The sequence below is a fragment of the Lissotriton helveticus genome, chromosome 12 (genome assembly GCF_964261635.1).
Source record: "Lissotriton helveticus chromosome 12, aLisHel1.1, whole genome shotgun sequence".
Taxonomy (NCBI): Eukaryota; Metazoa; Chordata; class Amphibia; order Caudata; family Salamandridae; genus Lissotriton; species Lissotriton helveticus.
In genome coordinates this window covers 724,818,034-724,840,888 of record NC_136073.1, presented here as the reverse complement: position 1 = coordinate 724,840,888, position 22,855 = coordinate 724,818,034, and the positions used below count along the sequence as shown (strand labels likewise).

The 22,855-nt window shown below is 43.5% G+C and overlaps 1 protein-coding gene and 1 pseudogene across 5 annotated transcripts in view; both read right to left on the bottom strand.

Moving 5' to 3' along the window:
* ARHGEF2 (Rho/Rac guanine nucleotide exchange factor 2) overlaps nucleotides 1–22,855 on the bottom strand; it is an 876,584-nt gene that overhangs the window by 632,091 nt on the left and 221,638 nt on the right. The window lies entirely within an intron of this gene.
* Nucleotides 17,346–21,074, bottom strand: LOC144798112 (small ribosomal subunit protein uS2 pseudogene; annotated as a pseudogene). Its single transcript, XR_013603487.1, has 2 exons — nucleotides 20,472–21,074; nucleotides 17,346–18,340 (listed from the first exon to the last, which is right to left on the bottom strand). The product of XR_013603487.1 is annotated as a small ribosomal subunit protein uS2 pseudogene (transcript).

Here is a 22,855-nt window from a genome sequence, read left to right as displayed (position 1 = left end):
TTCGTGAGTGGAGATATATATATATATATATATATATATATATCTCATGTGATCAAGTCTCGCAGGAGCTGAAACGTTATGTCGGCACAGCAATAAACGGATGAAGAAACTGAAAAATTTGTGTCCGTGTCCGGGCACACTTTGCCAATGATTTGTAGCCATGCCATATAGCAGTGCAGCATGGCTAAAAATAAAAATAAGAAATAAGAAAGGACTTTTATTCAACCAGCACTAATGCACTTTAAAAAAAAGTTTATCAGTCCTGGCTGCGTATAGTGCTTTTTAAAATTAGTTTAGCTTTACAGCTTGGCTACAAAACACTGCCAAAACCAGCAGCTCTCACATGCAAGACCTATTGGCTTTACCAAAGCTTTTTTTCCGATAGAGAAAGACCTGCAATTGAGCACTGAAGATTTTGTGCCATCAGGCAGGGTTACATCAGCAGCTGCTAATCAAGAAGGATTTCCTTTTTGTTGTGGGTCAAGGGTTCTCCAGTTGTTTCCCATAAATTAAGTTACTTTTTAATCGGACTATCTGCTCACGTAAGAAGGACATGACTCGGGTAATGGTGGATCTCTCAGGACATGATAAGCATGGGTTGCCTCAGCAATGGTACAACCGAGCTAAGCATTAACGTTTGATGGGCGTTGAAGGGCGAATTTTGAAGAAACTTTTAAACACAGAAGGGTCTGTGGCAACGTTCGCTGAACCGCTTGAGTTTTACCCTGTGCCTTGAAGTCGAGTCCAAGATGCAAAGTGTTTGGTAAACGGATACTTGTCTGTGTAGCAGTAACAGTAAAACACAAACAATTGAAGAAGGGTCTGAGGGAAATTTAAAGACCTGCCCAGTTCGTATCCCCCTAACTGTAATCCTAACAACAAAAGAACCGGGGGTCTATAACGGAGCTTCAAGTACTCCGAGCTGCTGCCAAACTCCTACATAAGTGAGTTAGGCGCTAATAGAGCTACATAAGTCTCTATATCAGAATGTGTGCCAGGACAAACCTGTCGAAGGACCTACTGAGATTGTTGGTAAGACCCGTACAGAGATGTGTTGGATTCCCATCAAATAGGTATGTAGATCAAGTGTTCTCATTTGGTCATCCAAAAATGGAGTGGTATGTCTCTTGATCAATGAGACCCATCCATCGCCCTTACTCAATTGGGTCGCACCATCAATCGCTAAGGTACCCATGAACAAATGATAAAGATGGGATCGAGTGCAGTGCAAAAATCAAAAGATGTGTGAGTTAAAAACAAGGAGTAAAAGGATCAATAGGCGAAAAACTCTAATGTAATTTGTCCTTCCCCTCAAACAAACAAGAACAATGCAGAGGAAGCAGTCTAAACATATAACTGCATTTACAAGGCCAAAATGTAGCAGTAACACCTCGAAAATTGGAGAAAAGGATCCCAATATAAATTAAGCATCACTTGATTTTATTTCCTTGGCTGTTTTCTCTCAAGAGTTGTCACCTATACGGCATGTTGACAGAGCAATAACTGTATTCCGTCTGGCATAAACTCATAGGCGAGTTTACTCCTGCCTCGCTATGTATTCACTTGCAACCAACTCCTTTTAATACTTTAAATGTCAGCGTAAGTCCATGGAACTCTATTCTCTTAAGGTTCATCCGAGTCCACAGAAATAAGGCATATCAAGGAGAGTCGTCATCAATTTTCATTCAGCCACAGGCAAATGGTTCCTTTACCATGTTATACATTTGACTAATCCCATTCCAGACCCTACAGCCAGTCATTCCTTCAAAAAGATATATTTTCTCAACCAATAAACAGACTCATTTTTCGAAGTCTATGAGTGCCTAACATCTCATTGAGGCTCAATTGTTCTCCAGCCTGTCTTGGCAAGGGATATAGTAAATTTAGTGGGGGGGGTAAATTTAGTTCTGGATTGCACTCTAATGTATTGATGCAATTAGCTGAACTTGGATTTCCACAAGTTCAGACAACATAACCCCCCCCCCCCACCCCCGGTATAAGGCACCATGCACCATGAAATGGCAACATGCATGGCCAGTTGGGCTACAGATATAGTGGCTCCCAAATGATAAAAGAATCTTTTTTAAATCTGAACCCACGTTTAAATGTCATTTAATCTGAAAATACTTAAGTTCTTAGAGTAGTGCAACCAGCAATGCTCCTCCACCGCCCCTGCATTCCCAAAGATATCTACAGATCATCCGCTACCAGCTCTGACGTTCCTTCGTTTGAGAACAGGAGATGGTCAATATCAGTGCAGACCTCAGAGCTCTGGACCACCATTCACAGAATCTTGCCCATATACAAAGGGCTTCCAAGTGCAACTCGAGGCCAGTGGGGAAGCAAGCTCGGAAACCAACAAAAATCCGCAAATGCATATACTGGTATTATTTAATGATTTAAGGTCTTGCATCTGGCTGTCAGTTTGGGGGGGGGCGAGTTTGCAGGATTGTGATTAGTTTCTTCCTCACGACAGTCTACAATTTTACATCATCATAAGTAATGTCAAGTTTTGATGATATGATTGTAGATCCCAATGAAATCCCACCTGCCTTCATGATAATTATTGAACTATGACACATAAAAAAGGTATTAAGGCTACATAATACAAATCAATCACCTCTGAAATGTAGTAGAACATGGGAGTTCCAGTTTCACCGTAATCCTTGCCTTGAACTGGCACGGAAAAATGCACGACTCCTTGACCCAGGCTGTTTTGATACAGAGCAGCACTCCCTGGTTCCAAAAGTCTGACATTCCAAACAGTGCACTATCTGGACCAGAGTTCTCCAACAAGCAGCTAGTGAGCTTCAAGATGCTCTCCAGCTACCTGCAAGTAGCCTTGTGTGTGTTTATATGGTAGGAGATGCCTACCATAAAATCCTTTGTGTTGTATTTAGATATGCTTGTTAGTTGCATATCTTCTAGAACCTCGCTGTTGTCATGGGTCTGGTGGGGTTCGGGTTCTGTGGTTAGGCAGTTGGTACCTCTCTGGCTTAGTGAGAGGAGAGGTGGCTCGTTTGGCATACAATAAACCAAAGAACCTACTAAGTTTATCTCGTCAATTTCTTTATTTAAGACACCACATTATTTTGGCGACGAGGTGTCTTGGTATAATGAGCTACTGCAACGGTACAAGTTTGAGGCATGTTCCTGAAAAAGAAGATTATTGGACTTTACAGAGGTGTAATGTAAATGAAATATACTTGACTTCGTATATTTCGTTTTTAAGAGGTTTCCTTGCTGTTAACAAGAAATTAAAACCCTCTCCTACCTCCTCCAGCGGCTGTGTTAATTGGAAGGGAAATCCCCGCGTTTCCCCAGCGGCAGGTTCAGTTCTGGACTTTACTGTGAGGTGAGGAGGTCGGGGGTGAGTTTTGCCGGTTTCGGATGTTCTTGCGTCTGTAGTGTGAGCGGATCTCCGTGAATCTCCTTGTGTGTTCTTCCTGGCGTTGGTTGTGAGCTCCTGGCATTTGTTGGGGGACGAGATTTTTCTTTGTGGAGCGCCGAGAGCAAATAATGATGCGTTGGAATATGCGAGGGGATTCTGCGAGTCAGCAACGCGTCATCGAATCAGCAACGCGTCGTCCATGACCCTGCCTGTCACGACATTGAGCGTATGCATGTCTGAAGTTTAGGGGTGGCTTTTTCCTTTTCTTCATCAGCGCTGCAAAAGCTGATTCTTAGCGGAGTTGAAGCCACGTTTGAAGGTGTCTAATGTGCAACGCGACACTGATTCTGTAGTAAGGAGTCTACTAACATTCTAGCAAGAAGTCATTGGCGGTAAAGGAGTGTGAACTTGGTTCAGGACCCTTGGGAGTACGAAAGCTGTATTTCTGGGAACTGTGTTTTATTTGTGCACACGGTTCCAGTTTCTCTTTTGATTACTAGTACCTGGACATCTATTGTGTTGCTGTTGCTATCTTTTCCTAGCCATTTTAAAGTGCCTTATTAACCTGACAAATGTATCCTACATTTCTAGGGTGTTGTTTTTGCTGTTGCTATCTGTCATTTTGAAATGCCTTATTAACCTTACATGGTTTAATTTCTGGTGTTATTTTTTTTTTTTTTTGTTCTGTTTATAGGGAAGCTACATTTTGAGAACCACTATGCAATCGGTATATCAACCTCCACCTTTTCTGGAAAGTCCTGGCACACCACAAATACAATGGAGGCAGTGGTTTGATGCTTTTGAGACCTATATCGGTGCCATAGGTGCATCACGATATAGGGCTGAAAGGAAAAAGTTATTGCTTTTGAACTGTTTGGGGTTTGAAGGGAGGGAGGTGTACAAACATTTACCTGATTTGGTTCTAAATGAAGGAGAAGTTGTTGATGAATATCAGGAAACTGTTAAGAAACTTGTTATTAAGTTTGATGTTCAACCAAGTTTGGTGGTGCTGAGGCACAATGTTTTTAAGAGAGCGCAACTACAAAATGAGGATGTTGATTCGTATTTAAGTGCTTTACGCAAACTGTGTGCTAAATGTCAATTTGGTGAATTTCGTGATCAGTTGGTTAGAGACCAATTTATTGCACGTTGCAGTGACAAACATATACAACAAAAGTTACTCACGATGGGTAATCCCACGCTTGAAGAGATTATAAGAGTGGCAAAGAGTCTTGAACAAGCTCAGAGTTCTATCAAGGAATTAAGTGTGATTTGTGCTAACAAGGATAATGTCAATGCTGTAGTTTCTTCTCTGTCTAAGGTTAGCAATTCTAGGAAAGAAAAGGCTAATGAAAAAGGCACTTTAAAAAAAACGAATATATGCTACAGATGTGGCTATTCTCCACATGGTAAAGAAAATAGGTTTTGTCCTGGGAAGAATGCCAAATGTTACAAGTGTGGCAAGATCGGTCACTTGGCGAAAGTTTGCCAATCTAATGTGAATAAAGCTGAAAATGTTAATTGTGTTGTGGAAGATGAACATGTTTCTGAGAATGATATCGTCCAAAATTGTAAGGACATGATAGTTACTGTCACGGATGATGGTGTTGTGTCGGGTGATCCTTCAGAATGTATAGATCCCTATGTGGATGTTTTAATAGGTGATGTGAGTTTAAAGCTTCTTGTGGATTTAGGAGCTAGAATAACTATGATTACCTTTGATTTGTTCAAGGAATCGTGGGAGGATAGGAAATTGTTTCCTCCGGATAGAGCACCTATTTCCTATGAGGGACGCAAAATTGATTTGGAAGGCTACATAGAAGACGTTTTGGAATTTAAGGGAAGAAAGATACATGGCAAAACTTATGTAGCGGCACGTGGTCTGAACATACTAGGTTGGTACCATCAGGGACTTTTTGGGATGGTGTTGAGACCAGGGGCCAGAGAACAGGTGTTAGTGGTGCAGGATTTGCCCGATCCGTTGTGTCTCGAGAAGGAGTTTCCTGGTGTTTTCTCTGATTCCCTTGGCAAAATTGCTGGTTTTAAACATAGGATCAAAGTCAAGGGTAATGCTGTGCCGGTGAAACACAAGGTTAGGTCTGTTCCTTTTAGTTTAAGAGCTGATCTTAAGGCTGAATTGGAGAGATTGGAGGAAAGTGGCATTATTGAGCCTGTGGAGTCAAGTTTGTGGCTTAGTCCCTTGGTAGTTGCGCGCAAGAGGAATGGCGAGATTCGCCTATGCATTGATCTCAGGAGTCTTAATAAGGAGATTTGGGTGGATGCTCATCCTCTTCCAAAAATAGGAGACTTACTAGAAGAATTGAGAGATGCTCAGTGGTTTTTGAAGATTGATTTAGCTTCGGCATACCACCAAATCTTGTTGGATGATGAGTCAAGATACTATAATGCTTTCAATTCTCCGTTTGTGACATTTCAATTTTGCAGGATGCCTTTCGAGCTTGCTTTGGGGGCCTCGGTGTTCCAAAGAGTCATGCAGTGTGTACTTAAGGACATTAAGGGAGTGGTTATATTCCAAGATGATGTATTGATTTTTTATATGTATTTAGAACAACATGATTCTACTCTCAAGTCAGTTCTAAAGAAGTTTGACGAGAAAGGGATTGTAGTGAAGAAGAACAAGTGTGAGTTTTGGAAGAGGGTGTTGAGTTTTTAGGACACTTGGTTTCTGGTGATGGTGTTTCTCCCAGACCTGGCTTAATAAAAGCTGTAGTAGAATGTCCTACTCCTAAAAATAAAGATGAGCTACGTATGATTTTGGGCTTATGTGAATTTTATTCACGATTCATTCCTGATTACGCTACCAAAATGAAGGCTCTTTCTAACATGCTCAGGTCCAGTGTCACTTTTGTGTGGGATGAAAATTGTCAGCAAACTTTTAATTTAGTTAAGTTGGAGATGATCAATGCTAAGACCTTAAAAGCTTATGACCCTAATGTTAGTTGTACTATCACTGTTGATGCGAGTAATTATGGATTAGGGGCGGTGCTTACTCAGAAGTCTGATGATAAAGAAGTCACTATCAGCTAGGCCTCCAGGGTGTTAAGAGATCCCGAAGTTAACTATTCGGTTATCGAAAAGGAATTGTTAGCCTGCTATTGGGCTTGTGAGAAGTTCAGGACCTATATCTGGGGAAGAAGATTCGTTATACAGACTAATCACAAACCTTTGGTTTACATTTTAAGTGGTGATCGGCTTAAGTACGCCACTCCTCGTATTGCGCGTCTCACTACCCACTCCAGACTTCCTTTGGAAGATGATGAACCTTTGGATTTGGATGAAGATAAAGAAGACTGTTTTATAGCTGCAATTGATGCTATTGAGAATATGGCGTGCAGTGAGAATGAATGGAAAGATGCGGTGAATGCTGATGTTACTCTTAATAAGGTCAAAGAGTACATTGTGGGCGGTTGGCCAAAGGAAAAAAATGTGCCGTTCAATATTCAACCCTTTTGGAAGGTTTCAGAAGATTTATCCATTGAATATGGTGTTGTCATCACCACCCCCTTTTTGTAATTATTTTGGCCACCATGAGTGTGGAAGGGTATGCTCAGACATGAGTCCCTTGCTCATTGCACCATCAGGATTCAAGCAAGCCGGGCCGAAGACGACTGTAATGCCAGAAACCGGTCCCCGGAAGCTTGTTTCCTTTCCAGTGAAGAATTGGCTTGGTAGTTTGGTCTGCCCTGTTCCCATGATGCACTGGGCCAGGGACAGACTAATTTGCATATAGCCAGGTTCTGAACTGGGATGGTGCAATGAGCTAAAAAACGGTGATGGATCAAGCCCTGATCTGTTGACTGGGTAGGAGTGTTCTGATTAACTCAGATACTCTGTCCATCACCACCCCCTTTTTGTAATTATTGTCATGAGAGAGGGCAGGTGTATTCCCCCTATCAAGCTACGCATAAAATTGATAGATTGTGCGCATGATGGTTACCTTGGGGTTACTATGACAAAGAGGAGATTGAGATTACATTATTGGTGGCCGTCCATGGATAGTGATGTAGATGAAAGAGTCAAGGAGTGTTGTGTTTGTTCTGGGGCTGAAAAAGGTTTGAAGGTTATTGCTCCCCCTCTACAACCTATCGCTTTTCCTTCTAAACCCTGGCTGAAAGTGGGTATTTATTTGGTGGGACCATTCAATTTTCTTCCATATCATCTTCGTTTTGCTTTTGTTTTGATGGATTTTCATAGTAAGTGGCCAGAAGTAAAGTTTTGTGCTAATCCTACTGCCAACAGTGCCATTTTATTTCTTAGAGAAATTTTCATGAGGGAAGGGTTTCCTGAAGCTTTAGTTTCGGATAATGGAGTTCAATTTGTTAATCATGTTTTTGTCTGAATCTGGTGTGAAACATTGGAGGAGTTCAATTGGACATCCTCAAACTAACGGTCTTGTTGAGAGAATGAACCGTGTGATTGTGGAGTGCATTAAATGGGCTAAGAATAACAATTTTGATGCGGAAAATGCTGTAAGATCAATGTTATGGTATTATCGCACAACTCCACATTCCATTACTAAAATTGCACCGTTTGTTTCTCTCAGGGGCAGGCTACCAACTTCCACTCTCTACCCTGCTTGGTTGTTGAGAATGGGTTGTCAAAAAAATTCTTGTGGTGTTGACAATTCAGTGTTAGAAACGCGTGTTAAAAATGCTCAGGACAAAATGGCTGTTAGATACAATGCTAAAAAATCAGCAAAAGAAAATGATGTTTTGCCTGGTGATATGGTTCACATCAAAAATTACAGGTCGGTTAAGAAAGGTTGTGATACTTTTGGTGAAGCGGTTTGTGTTGAAAAAGTTTATGGTGGTGCTGTCATGGTTAAAGGTGGACATTGGTGGAATGTTGGTAAAATTGTCAAGGTAAAAGGAGGAAATGACAATTTTACCTGTTTAAAGAATCCCATTTTAGATGGTACTCAAGCTAAGGGTTCTTCACGTGTACATGATGTGGGTTCTAATGGATGTGGGTCACATAGTGTGCTTCCTGTGAGTGAGATGAACAATCCTGCTATAAGAAAATCTGCACGTGTGACCCGTCTTCCTTGGAAGCTACGTTGATTATGACTAATGTTTCTTAACTTTGTTTATCTTATTTTGCGTTATTTTTGTTTCTTGTTTATTTTTCTTGTTCTGTATAGTATTCTCATTATTTAAAAAAAAGAGGTAATGTTGTATTTAGATATGCTTGTTAGGTGCATATCGTCTAGAACCTCGCTGTTGTAATGGGGCTGGTGGGGTTTGGGTTCTGTGGTTAGGCAGTTGGTACCTCTCTGGCTTAGTGAGAGGAGCGGTGGCTCGTTTGGCATACAATAAACAAAAGAACCTACTAAATGAGTTTATCTCGTCAATTTATTTATTTAAGACACCACATTTTGCATGGCTGATATAATATACATGTATCAAATATGAACATTTGAAAAACAGAAATTACTTATTTTGAAATGAAAATGTTCACAACTCACAAGTTGATGTTTTGAGCATAATGGTTGAATTGCCAAAATATATTAAAGCTGACATTTAAGCAATAAAGCATGCAGCGTTAGGGAGACTTATTCCTATTATTACTACCTTGGTGATAAGGGCATTGCCCTTTCAGGTATGACTGTTCTGTATTACCCACTAGGATACATTTCAGTTTGACAAAGTCTTTTCTACATTACTGTTAGCATCCATGATTGATGAATTGAGGTCATCTCTGCTCGTAATTTTGCATACAGCGCCCACTAATGCAACCTTGCCTGATGATAGTCACTGTTAGTCACTCTAATAATATTAGTAGCTCCCCCAACCCCGCCCGACAGACCACGCCCACAACCTCGGCATCCTCCTGGACAGCAAGTTATCTATGAAGAAACAGGGAAACGTAGTTTCATCTGTCTGTTTCCACACCCTCCGCATGCTCCACAAGATGGCACCCATTCAACATCGGAAAGACCGTCATGCAGGCCCTCATAACCAGCAGGCTGGCCTACGGGAACACACTCTAAGTGGCAATCACTGCACACCTCCTGAAGGGACTACAGACAATACAAAACTCAGTGCTAAGAATCCCCCTCGACTTCCCCAGAAGGAGCCACATCACACCCCACCATAAGGCACTACACTGGCATCTGATCCAGAAGAGATGCCAGATGAAGATGCTGACCCACGCTTACAAACCCCTGCACAATGAAGGACCAGCATACATCAACAAACGCCTGACCATTGACCACAACCAGACACCTTCGATCTGCTTCACTATTCCTTGCAGACTCTCCCCAGATCAGCTGAATCAACAGCAGAGGACACACTTTCTCGCATCTGGCGGCAAAGGATTGGAACAACCTTTCCCTGCACATCTGGACCACCCAGTAGCTCCAGCAATTCAAATGAACTCAAGATCTGGATGTTTGAATGAAGAAGCCACCATGCAGCAGCCAGCATCCCTAACAACTCGAGACCCTCACGGATGATTTGCTTTGCTCTATAAATGTTTGATTGATTGAGCTCGGAATGATTTTTCATTGATCACAAGTAGCTCTTATTACAGAAAAGATTAAAAACCTCTGATCTGGACATTAGGGTGATATTATCTCTTCGCTTCTTTTATTTTCTTTGTGGTTCCTTAAAAGCAAAGAAAACAGACATACCATGTTTGTTAGATATTGATCTAGGAAACACTACTGATATTTTATCAAAGTTTTCCATTACTATTTTTAATATAGTGCTTAGGTATGAAGGATTTTTGCATTTTTATCTCTCATTGGGGCTCGAGGTGGAGGACAGTAGGAACACTAGTAATTCGTCTCAAAAAACAAAATCCTAAAAATATCTGGGATTTTATTTTTTTAACCCAGTAACACATGCTTGGACAGTACAAAGTATGAAATGTACACACATGTTATAACCAATGATTCAAAATAATTTTTGACATCTATTGTCGGTGAACTGCACCTTTGCTCCCAAATCATTTCCCATTGCTTGGCACTTCTATATCGAATTGTATTTTTTAGCTTCAACCTCTTTATTGCAAGGCAATAGAAGTGAACATCACAGTTATACTGCATAACCTTTCCCCAGTTCCAGAGGGTAAACAACACAATAAGAAACATAATACAAGTCGATTGTGGGCCACCATTCCACAGATTCCTTGATATCTCGTCTTATTATTTTTTTTAACTTTTAAACTATTCTACAATTTTGGGCAGAAGGGACACAAGTATATTAAGAAAGAACTTAGTGATATGGAATCAGAAAAAGTTTAAATGGAAAAGCAGACCACAACATCTATTAGAGATTAAGGAAATGGTTATGCTCCTAGGATTGCAATATCCAAACACGTTTACTGTTTATGTATGTCGGTAATCCGTGGGTGTTCACAATGCATTGCCTACTTCCTGCATACTTTCTGTAGAACGTCAACGACCTCACTTCTCGGTATCGAGTACAAGAGGGGAAAATTCCACACATATTGCCAATTTTTCTTTGCTGTAATTGACAATTGCACAGATAATACTATGCAGATCAGTTGCATGTCACATTATCGACTCATGTAATATCGATCCACGGATATATCTTGACCATAATATTGATTCCCGAAAATGATCAAGGAAAGTTTAGATTTCTATTATTAACTCTGCTGCGGCAATATATGGGGTTGATATTATGGTGCTAACGTTCTTATAGGACAGTATTTCATCTGTGATCTAGAGTTTGTGTAAAACTATACAAGAGTGGACGGATGATAAGCCTTAGATTATGAGACAGCTCACCGTGTTACATATTTTGCTGAACATACAGTGTCACATACTTAACTTAATGCATAGGAGAATTCTTGCCCATAATAAGACATGTTGTTATGCAGGGAAAAACATACAGAATTGGCATGTATCGTGGATTCGTTACTTTCTTTGTGATATAAGAGCAATTTTACTCTTGCAGAGGAGTGAGAATCACCGGGTTTGTATGCCCCAGGTATAATTCCAATTCGCCAGTCACAACTGGTTTTTATTAGATTCAAGAATTTCTATTGGATATAAGATTTTTCCGAATGATTTCGTTTGCATATTGAAACTGGTTGTTTTATTTGGAAACTTCATTTCAACTAAAAGACCAGTTTATTTTAGTTACAATCTTTTCTAAAGAGTAGAATTGCCATTGTTTTTCTGACATATTTAGTCCAATCTCCACACACATTCCACAGCTGGAACTAGTGGAAGTACTTTGGAGCTGGCCAACTGGGTTTTCCACCAGAGACAATTTCATTTCACTGATGCTGCCGGTCTCCATATTTCTGTGGAAGATTTTTTGCCGAATACCACAGTAACATTTACACGATCTTACTACTAACAGCGAACCCCCCTTGCATTTCATCAAAATCGAAGGAAATCTGCGGCAGCACCTATCTGAATTCTTTTCACCAGTAATCAACATGTGGCTGCGAAGGAAGATGTTATTGAAGTTCGAAGCAATATTGCCCGCCAGCCAGTTCCCATATTTACCGAAGGATATTGCTTACATACAATGTGAGACTGCTTCAAATTACGAAGAAATATTGAGGGTTTTGATTACAAAAAAACTGCAAGGAGTAAATCTGAGTGTTTCTGGCCATGGTCTTCCCAATGCTCTTATAGGCCGTTGCCTGCCAGGGTAGGGACCTGGTAATGAAAAAAGTGGGCATTCAATGAGGGCACTACGGGGTCCTTTTTCTGTAGTTCACAAGGAAAATAAAACTGTAGTAGTCTGCCTGTCACACACAGGCATTGCAAAGCAATGACACCAAAAGTCCACTTTGTGATACGGATCAAAGCGACACGGTGGCTTCTGTTTCGCATTGGTGCCCTGGGCTAAAAGCACTATACATTTAAAGATTTTAACTCGCTAAAGCGCTTTCCATCTTGTAATTCTCTGATGCTTGTGTAATTTGTACATGTCAATTGGTTGTACTTCTGAGTGCCGTAATTAATTATATTTTAAGTGAACTGTAAAATACTATTTTTTTGTGTTTTTTTGGCTGAAATAGCCGCAATAAAGATGATGATGATGATGATGATATACATTCCAAAAGAATAACTTTTACACTGTTACGTGTTTTATTGATTATGGCCCAGGATAAAGGTGCACTAATAAAAGAATCAAATGAAATATCCAGCTGATTACGATTATACTTCGCCTGGTAAGAATCGATGTATGGATTAGTCAATCACAGGATTCTATTTCATGTGCATTAGGCTGCACGCTTAGTTACACAGGCTGTGCTTCTTACAAAGATCTCTTTCAGTTTTATGGCCTTTTCATCTTCTTCATGCTGTTTCCTATACCCATTGTACTGTAAACAAGCATGCAATGCAATAGGTCTCGCATTTACGCGAGTTTAAGCTATTGGCATTATAAATGACAATGCCTTTTATTTATATTTTAAAACAAAAATAAAAGGCATTGTTATTTGCAATGTCAATAGCTCAAACTCACGTAAATGCGAATCCTATTGTATTGCAAACACTAGTTAGAGTAGAGAGTAGAAACGCTCCCTTTCGGCCCCCGTGGCAAATTAATTAAATAAACAAGCGCGGCCGCTAAAGTAAAAGCAGACCGCTCTACAAAAAAAAAAAGTGCTTACCGAATTATGAAGGAGACAGTGTAATGCCACAAGTAAAAGATCCAGTCCTCATGGGAGGTAACATATGGCTAAAGGGCAGTAACACAGAGAGACTAACACGCCTCATTATCAATCGGAAGCCAACATTTACCAAGGACATGACACTAGCCAATCAAAATATGGGCGGAGAGAAGGCGAGGCTTCCACAGCATACTCGACTACTGCATGCCTCGCAGAGAGAGCAGTGCATGCGCATTGCCGCTAGGCTGAACTTAAAAACTATAAGATCAAAGTTAGTGGAGGCAAGTGTGGCTTCCTGTGCGGCTCGTGTAAAAATGGACCCTGGCAACGCACAACATTATGAGTTATCCACGGTGATGTATTCTCTGGGTGACTTTGACACCTCTCCTGCCCATCCTGATGAAATCATTCATCCATGGCTCCTGGCCAAGATAGACATTTGAGGAGGAGCATTAGCAACCGAGCTGGAAATGTACCACTCAGCGCCCTCTCTAGGACAAGGAAAGACAGAGCAGCCAATCGGTTGGCACCAGCAGAGGGCGTCAGACTGTATGTAAAAAGTAACAAAGTATGCCCTTTTGTAAGAAGTAGGCTGGGAGGATCAAGAAATCACTATGATAATGCAACAACCCGAGCTGGTGGGAGAGAGTGAGTCCCAGCCACATCCTGACTTGGACAGCTATTTTTATGCAAAACTGGGTCCAGACCAGGCAAACCATCCCAACCGTGTGAGACATTGCGATCTAAGCAATGGGCCCCGCCAGCATTCAGTATGTGCCATGCAGAGCAACAGCATGCAAGAGGCATGGGCTGTCCAGCCCAGCTCCCATCCATGCCCAGCTCCATGTGACTCACTTAAAGGACCATCATAAATGTATTTTGTCTGAGTTGTGTCCTGAGTGTGAACAGGTTTTGGAAGACAAATGGGGAACTTTAACACCCGATTCAGCAGCCCATCAAGGGAAACAAAGGTATAAGATGCTTATCACTATGCAACCCAACAAACCCTATTTTACCAATTTTAAAAGAGCTAATGATTGAGTAAAATCCTAAAAGGGTTCAACCTGAAGGAGATAGAAGCATTTGCGGTTTGAACTATTCATTCTGCGCAACAGCCCCACCCAAGAGCAAGACTGACTGCACAATCTCGCAACTCCTCACAGCTGACCACAAATCAGGAGGTACTTGGCAACTAAATGAGCTTGTAGCAGTACACGATTACTGACCCACCCAGGGCAACGATTATACTTATTACAAGGACGCCTGACTGTCCTCTAGTCATGCAGGCCCCAGAGGACTACTCCGACACTGAAGCGAGAGGTGAAAAATCTAGATCCCCCATAGCGGAGGTTAATTGTGTAAGTCAATAAATGAAAGTAATGTACTGCCAAGTGCATAGTGATGGCAGATAACTAGTGGGATTGTATTTAATATAAATGCAGGCAAATACCTAAATCAGGCTCAGAAATCAGCTATTTCTGGCTGTACATAACACCCAAAGCGAAACTCAGCGCTATCTCTACCGGTATACTATAGACAGCTCATACACCTCGCTGGTAACACCCTCCAGTGTACCACACCAGGGAGTTGCTGGACATCCGGAAGTGTGGTGCACCCAACACCATTGTTAAAAAGCGACAAAAGGAAATAGTCCTTGATTCGGGAGCCACTTGGATATTGGGCTGGTGGTCGGAGACTTTAGAAGTGCTGCCATCTTGATTGTGGCAGGCTCAAAGTTGACTCAGTCCTGTCTCTTGTGGAACATATTAAGTCCATCTGTCGATAAGAATATCTGCTACACGTGTATTTGTCTGCTGAGTATTATTAGAACAATACTCCCTTTTCTACCTTCCTCTTCAAGAAAAGCCAGATACAAGCTCTTCTTAATCAAGCATGGCTACTGCAACTCTTTTTTTCATGGGATTCCCTAAATCCCCCCTACAAAGAGCACAGATGCTACAGACTTCTGCAGCAAGGTTGGTCTTTAGTTTAAGGGAAATGGCATCCATCTTTAATGCGCTGACTAAATTTCACTGGGTACCAGTTACCGGAAGAGGCCACAACAACACACTATGTTTGTGCCATAAAACAACCAATAACCCCAGTCAGAAACCCTGCATGGCTGCTTTCATTGCTTGGTGTTAGCCTTCTCGTGCACTGAGATCTTAGCACGCCTTTCTGGTATAAGTTACAACAAACTGGAAAGCAAGACCAGCCGGTCCCTGGCTATGGTGCCTGCCAAAGCCTAGAACTTTCTCCCGCCATCCCTGGGTGCCCAACCTCATCAGAGTATTTTAGGAAACAGGATACTACTTTTTTGTTTTCAATTGATTTGATTGAGGCTGTTTGTCCGTTTTTAGTAACTTCCTAAGACGTTGCTGCTGCACTCTACAAATACCCTTAATCAAATTACTGCACCCTATAATTGTAGTCTCACATACAGCCACCCTCATACAGCACATACCAGGCAGAACCCTGTCCATTTTATGTGCAGAGCACTGCTCTAAAGCTATAAAGATGGCAAAGCACAACTAATCAAACACATCGTCATGCACCGCACTAACATACACCCTAGAAACGACTATGAACATAACCCAACATCATCCCACGAACGACATTGCATCAGAAGACACTGGCCTGGAATGTGGTGCGTGGATACCAGACTGGCCAGATCTGAAAAAATCTGCTCAGATTCTGCTGAACATACTAACCACACACAGCAACTAAACAACATGTACCTGCAAATCATGATTCCAAGAGACAGATCACACGAAATAGTATCTAGGACTGGAATACAGTGTAGTGCCTTTACAATGGCGCTATGCACATACAAAATAGTGAAATAACACAACATATTGTATTTAAACGCCATGCATTCTGGTACTGGTATAACTTCACAGTGCCATGTGGCTGTTATTGTGACTAGCTCTTTTTGATACTTTTTTCTGGATGCTAACTTGCATTGCACTTCCTCGGCTCCAGGATACACCTCCTCAGGAACAGCCATTGCCCATTTTTGCATTTGTACCAGTGTACAGAGTGTTGGTCATCACCACGGATCTAATATACCCACTACCCAAGGCTATACCTTTTCATATAGCTGCACCATGTGGGTGCCCACACCGCGCCCCCACTGTTACTATCCAATCATTTTAAATCAGGAAAAATACAGACACTTCCTTCCATCTTCTACGTGGAGCCCTTCTTCTAAGTTTGTAATTATTTTAAACTACTATTTGTGGCATGCCATGCCTTTACTTCTGACAGATGGTTTGCCAGAATTCTTCCCTTTTGGTTTCCCCTCTGGGGCTTGCCATGCATAAAACCATCTCTTTCTGTTGAAACCACATCTGAGCACTTCACTCCTTCGCCAGCAGCATTCACTTAATTGTTTTCAGCAGCACCTCCAACAGGAGACCAGGGAGAGGCTTGGCCAATGTGCTCCCTCCTCCCTCCCCTCGAGCCTCCAGCACTCGGGAGCGGTGCTTGCAACACCAGGTTGCATCTTCCTGCCCAGGGAGCGCATACAAATTGCCCGTTTTGAGGGGGCCAACACCTCGGTGGTTCTGCAGCCTTTCCCCAACTGCAGGCAGTCTACTAGCCCCGCCCATTTCCGGGTTCTTTGCAATTCACCTGTACAACCTGTGTTCTTTGTATTGAAGGCAAAGAAAAAAGCTAGTGCAACTCCTGGTAGGTGGGAGCTATGGAATGTTCAAGACTAACAGTAAAGGCACAGCTACTTTAGTGGCGGTGGAAAGGGGCTGTTGCCTTAAGAGGTCAAAGGCGATTCAAAAGGAAGATGGGTCCTGGCACAATTAAAATACTACAATTAAGAGGAACCCTTTCAGCGGACAGTGCTGATGGAGACAACAAGATAGTTTGAGACAAATCCCAGCTAAACCTGATTATATTCCTAGACGCTATACAATCACATCAGATTACAATCTAGGCATTCCCCAAGAAAGATTCAAATGTCTACATTCTCATCTACTAACAAGAGGTGCACGAGTTTGGTGATAAAACATGATGCGGTTAGTCAACTTTATGTGTATACTGGGGAGTAGCCATGAAGGTATTGGGGTGTACATACTATGCGCAGAGAAGCATGAAAAAGTATAGGATAAATTATGAGAAAGATATTGCTTGTTGTAGATTACACTATAATGTTCACTTCAAGGCGTGTGGAGGTAAAATCAAAACAAAGTAAAGTGATTATTTATTTGGTGCAAATCTATGAATATTGTATACATCCATAAAAATTGCAATGGTACCTTGAAAAGAGTGTAACAGATAATAGTCTTGGAGTATAACAATAAAGTATCTGATAGTTTTTTTTGTTGTTTTTTTTAAGTTCAAAAGTTTATTTTCAGAGCTGATGTTATGGCCAGGAATAGACATTTAGGACCATTCGGTGGGTGCCCCAACCCACTCGGTGGCTTGAGCAGTAGGGGCAGCAGACCAGTCTTCGGTGCTGGCAGGCTGAGCACTCCAGTCATCTTGAGGTGCTTTGGGGGTAATGGCGATGTCTGTACGCTCGGCAGGGAACTGCTGGATGGGCACAGAGGGCACCTGCACTCCTTCGGACCAGTCAGCCACCTCAGGCTGGGGAAAGTCTGGTACGGGCGCGGTCCATTCTCCCTGGAACTCCTCCTTGGTGACGGCCTTTTCTGCTGCTGCCTGTTCTTCCTTTTCAATCTCCTCCGGGTCACGGTAGAAGTACAGATCAGGCATCACTTCCCACGGGTGCTCGCGGGAGATAGTGCCGCGCATGCGCAGCACTTCACGCGCCAGCATCCACCACATCAGACCGACAGAGTGGGCTCCCTTGTTGTTGCAGGGGATGGCGATGTCGACGTAGCGCAGGGGCGAATCCGTGTTGCACAGGGCGATGGTGGGGATGTTGACATAGGAGGCCTCGGTGAGCGGCTGGTGGTCAGCTCGCGGGTCAGTCACCACCAGGAGGCGCGGTTCTCGGAAAGCTGCCTGGATCTGGTTGGTGAAGGTTCCAGGGGTGAAGCGGCCGGCAATGGGGGTAGCGCCGCAAGACGATGCAAACTTAAGGACAGCACGCTGCCCAGTGTTTCTGGACGAGATGACGCACACGTCCGCTGGGTTTTCAATAGCGACAATGGCGCGGGCAGCCAGCAGCATCTTCTCCCAGGTGCGTTTTAAGTTTATGATGTAAATTCCATCACTTTTCCTCTTGTAAATGTACTGCTCCATCTGGAAGTCTAGGTTGGTGCCTCCCAGGTGGGTCCCGGCAGCGAGGAACTTAAGGACATCCTCCTGCAGATGAAGGAGTATCTGATAGTTTTGATGGAAGAAAAACTGCAAACGGATATAGGAAAAAAAGAAAAAGAAAGCAATAAGGGTTTGTCAGGACCAACGAAATTTGCACCGAGGAACTGACGAATCGTGAGACCATGGACCTCATGGGGGTGGTTTGAGTAAGATTGGATCTACAGGAGTGGTACATATCATAGTACACACCCAAAATGCCGAAACGTTTGTCAACTGTGAAATATTAGCGAGAATTTAGAAAGTACTATCGTGGTATAATAAACCGAAAGGATCTGCCCTGTGATCTCACGTTTCATCTCTATCGTTTCTGTTACTACATGCATTGAATATCTTTATCAACAAGCAGATACGTTTTGAATAGTTACTCAAGAGGAAACCAGTCTAACTGAGATTACCTTGAGAATTTGCCCTGAGGAAGCCTACGGGCGAAACGCGTTGGCTGTTTCTTTGATCTTCATTTGTTAAGAACATTGGCTGTCGATTTATACATCTTTTATCAAGAGGATATATCAATAATAAAAAGAAGGACTTTTTTCATATCAAAAGGTGGACATGTGTCTCATTGGATGTATTTAAGCATTGTAAAAGTATCTCTATTGCTGCCTCTCTATGTGCTTTTTGTTTGCCAACAAAGACAGTAACAAGAAAATGTGTACTGGCAAAATCTGTAATCTCCCAAGAAAAAACAACTTTCTTAAACAGGGGTATTTCTGCATGGTGGAGTAAAATACTGGCAGAAGCAAAAGACACCTTAAGACACTAAAGGCCACTTAGTTTCAAGATGCCACCTACTTGCAATGTGATTGTGGGATTTCAGGTGGGTCGTCGAACAGATTCACGGACAAAGGGGTTGTAGGTAGTGCTGGCTTTATTGTTTTATACAGTCTCCTTTTCTGTACAGGGACTCTATAGTATGGTAGTGGATTGTCGACGTCTTCCGTAGCCTCCCGTAGGATTCCCCGCTGTCTCAACTCCCGGGGTCTTCTGGGTGATGTAGTTCGGGCTTCCGCCGTTGTGACAGCAGGGTCGGCAGGTCAGCAAAACCCAAGAAAAGAAGAGAAATAGAAACCTATTGTACCTTCGCTCTTTGGTCCACTGAAAGTAAGGAAGGGATGGTGAGGAGGCACACGTGCAACTTAAACAACCCCGCAGTTCTGTGAGGTGACGTGAGGGGAAACAGGGGGGTTTAGAGCGTGCACCGTTACTCCTAAAACGGGTCAAGGGGGCTTGTCCCACTTGCGTCCCACCCAGCCCAGGAAACGAGACCGTACCTGTCCTAGCCACACTTCCTGGGAAGCGTGGCTGGGCGATGCGCCTTCCCGTTGGCCTCCTGGCGTGTCGCTGCGTTCTCGCTCCTCCTCTGCTCCTTCTCCGGGCTTCTCTGCTCCACCGGGTCTCTTCGCAGGGGTCTCCGTCCCTCGCTCTTTCTCCTCGCCTCTCCGTCCTCGCTCGTCCTCCTCTCCTCCCCGTCCTCGCTCGTCCTTCTCTCCTCTCCGTCCTCGCTCGTCCTCCTCTCCTCTCCGTCCTCGCTCGTTCTCCGCTCCGCTCCGTCCTCGCTCGTCCTCCTCTCCTCTCCGTCCTCGCTCGTCCTCCTCTCCTCTCCGCCCTCGCTCGTTCTCCGCTCCGCTCCGCCTTCGCTCTCCAGTCTCCACTCGCCTCCTCCAGGTGTAACACACACCGGTGTGGATGCAGGGCCGGGCTTTACAGTCTGATGGAGGGCGGGGCCCTGAACCGGGTCCGCCCAATTAAAGAAACAGGGCTCCTCTGTATAAGTCCAGGGCTGACAGCTGTCCCCGTCCGGGGTCTTCCAGGAGTCGGTGTTCTGTGCAAAAAGAGGGGACACATGAAAAGGCAGGCCCGGGGGATCCGAGTCCGGGTCCCCCTCGTCACACACCTCCCCCCTAGGATTCTCCCGATCGGGGAGAGGAAACCTAGACAGAAAGTCAGCGTTGACATTGTCTTTCCCTCTCCGGTGGCGGACCTGAAACCTGAAGGGCTGGAGGGGCAGGAACCACCTCATGACCCTGGGGTTGTTAGAGGCGTTCCTGCTCATCCACAACAGAGGGGCGTGATCAGTATACAGAATAAACAGATGCCGCAGCTTGTCAACAGCCCACCGAATGGCGAGGCATTCTTTCTCGATCGTAGGGTATTTTACCTCTCTGGGGAACAACTTGCGACTAATGTATAGGATAGGCCGTTCACCCCCAACCCCCGTGTCCTGTGACAACACGGCCCCTATGCCGAAGTCGGAAGCGTCAGTGTGAAGTATAAAGGGTTTCGTGAAGTCCGGGGACGTGAGCACTGGGCTTGTAGTGATGGCTTTTTTCAGCGTCTGGAAGGCCTTCCACATGGCTGGGGTTGGAGCATGGAAATCGAGTCGCCGGGAGTGCTTCCTCAACGTATCCGTCAATGGGGTTGCCACATCCGAAAACGAAGGGATGAACCTCCGATAATAGCCAACCAGTCCCAAGAATGCCCTCATCTCTTTCGTATTCTTGGGAAAGGGGGTTTCGGCGATAGCTCTCACCTTCTCTATCTGGGGTTCAATGACTCCGTGTCCCAACAAGTACCCCAGGTATTTGACCTTTTGAAACCCTATCCTGGACTTCTTGGCGTTGACGTGGAGAACGGCGTCCCGTAGTTGTTGGAGTATGACCTGCAGATGATGGAGGTGCTCCTCCCACGTCGGGCTAAAGATAATGATGTCGTCGAGATATGCCGAACTGTATCCCTGGTGTCCTCGTAAAACCTCATTCATAAGTCTCTGGAAGGTGGCCGGCGTATGGTCTTTAGTAGTCCTTCTTGCTCATTCTGATATAATTCGTCGTTGACAATCAGTTCACTCAGGGTGGTCTCCGTGTCGTTTCCCGCTGGCGTAGTGAGGTGGGATGATATGGGGGGAGTTCCCAACCACTTCTTAGTAAGTTGATGTGAAAAATCTGTGTTTTCCTCCCTTCCAATTGCAGCCTGTAAGTGGTCTTCCCTATAGTTTCTATGACTTTATAAGGGCCTTGTCCCCCTCGTCACAGTGATTTTATCATATGCAGTTTTATAGAGGTCTGTAAAACCTACCAGAAGTCAAATGTATCTTGTAGAACCCACGAGTACGTGAATTTCTACAAGGGAGCCCAGAGACCAATTTGATCATTGATTCACCAAGCTGTGACGTATTCCAATTCCACCACGGCCTAACCAACCTTTCACATGCATGGGAATATTGCAATAATACTTCAGTAGCCAAACATACTTTGACCAAGTTCCTGTATGGGTGAGAGTGTCCTTCAGTTCCGATATCTAGATCTTTCTGCAGTCAGATAAGACATAACTCGCGGAACAGCATATTTCCCATGCCTTCCTCAGAAAATCAGGTAAAATGCCATAACGTTTACTTTCTCCTAATACTTCATCTTGAAGATAATTGTTATGGTGTGATGATTTGTTGTACTCTTGAGGTGTAAAATGGTACCTGGTGCATTTCAACACAAGAGCTGTCAAAGAGGTTGAATACTGAACCAAACTGCCAATAGCATAATGTGCGAGAAAGAATACTCCTTTGGGTGGGGCTAAAGACCACACAATGCATTTTTAAAGTATTGGTAACAATAGGTCACGCAGAGGTCAGCGCTGTCAAGCCAGACCTAAAGGGATGAGAGCAACATGCCTGACAAGAAAATGTGTACTCGAATAATACGGGAGCCAGAGGTATCAATGAAAGGTTCACATGTAACACCTGCAAAGGCACTGCGTGATTCTGCCCTCTCCTGCAAGGGTTCCTGGGAGTACTATTGACAAACACGAGCTTGACAAAGAAAACACAGGGTCCAATCTTTATGTATAGGCAGCTAGGCACTGATTGTAAGTGTGGAATAGGACCCAGAGAGCAAACCCTTTCAAACCTCGTCTCAGCATCGGTGGCATATTAATCTGAGCCACTTCCTGCTAAAAACAGGAAGATAACGCGCACAGCTGTGTACAGCTGATAAGGAGGCCTGACAAGCACATGGCAGGACCAAGCCAACAAAACACAGCCCGGCCATTCACTGGTAAGGAGAGCAGCGCAAACAATGCAACCTGCAAATGTCGAAATGCGGACCGCGCCTGTGATCTGCCTATTATTGTGACCAGCACAAATAGCAACTCTGTGCCTCTTGAGTGGAACTGACCACAATGCACCGATGCTACGGTTGAGAGACCATGATGACAAAGTGGCGAGGTACATTTGACCACAGCACTTATCTTCTTATTATTTTTGGTAAAGAAGGTAGGCAGAAGCAAACTTAAAAATGGGACAAGGAATCATAAAAATTATGACTATGGCGGTAACGCTTAAAAAATGTACTCAAGCCACTAGAAATATGCGGCCCTATGGCTGCAGTGTTTCCTGATAATTATGGTTTTACTACACTTGCCAGGTAATCCACCATAAGCAGCACAATTTGCAGGTTTCAGGAAAAATTGTTTCTACCTCAAACGGACAGGAAGTTACCTTTTTAAAAAAGAACAGACGCTCCAGCGCAGTGGCCAACTCATTGCAAACGA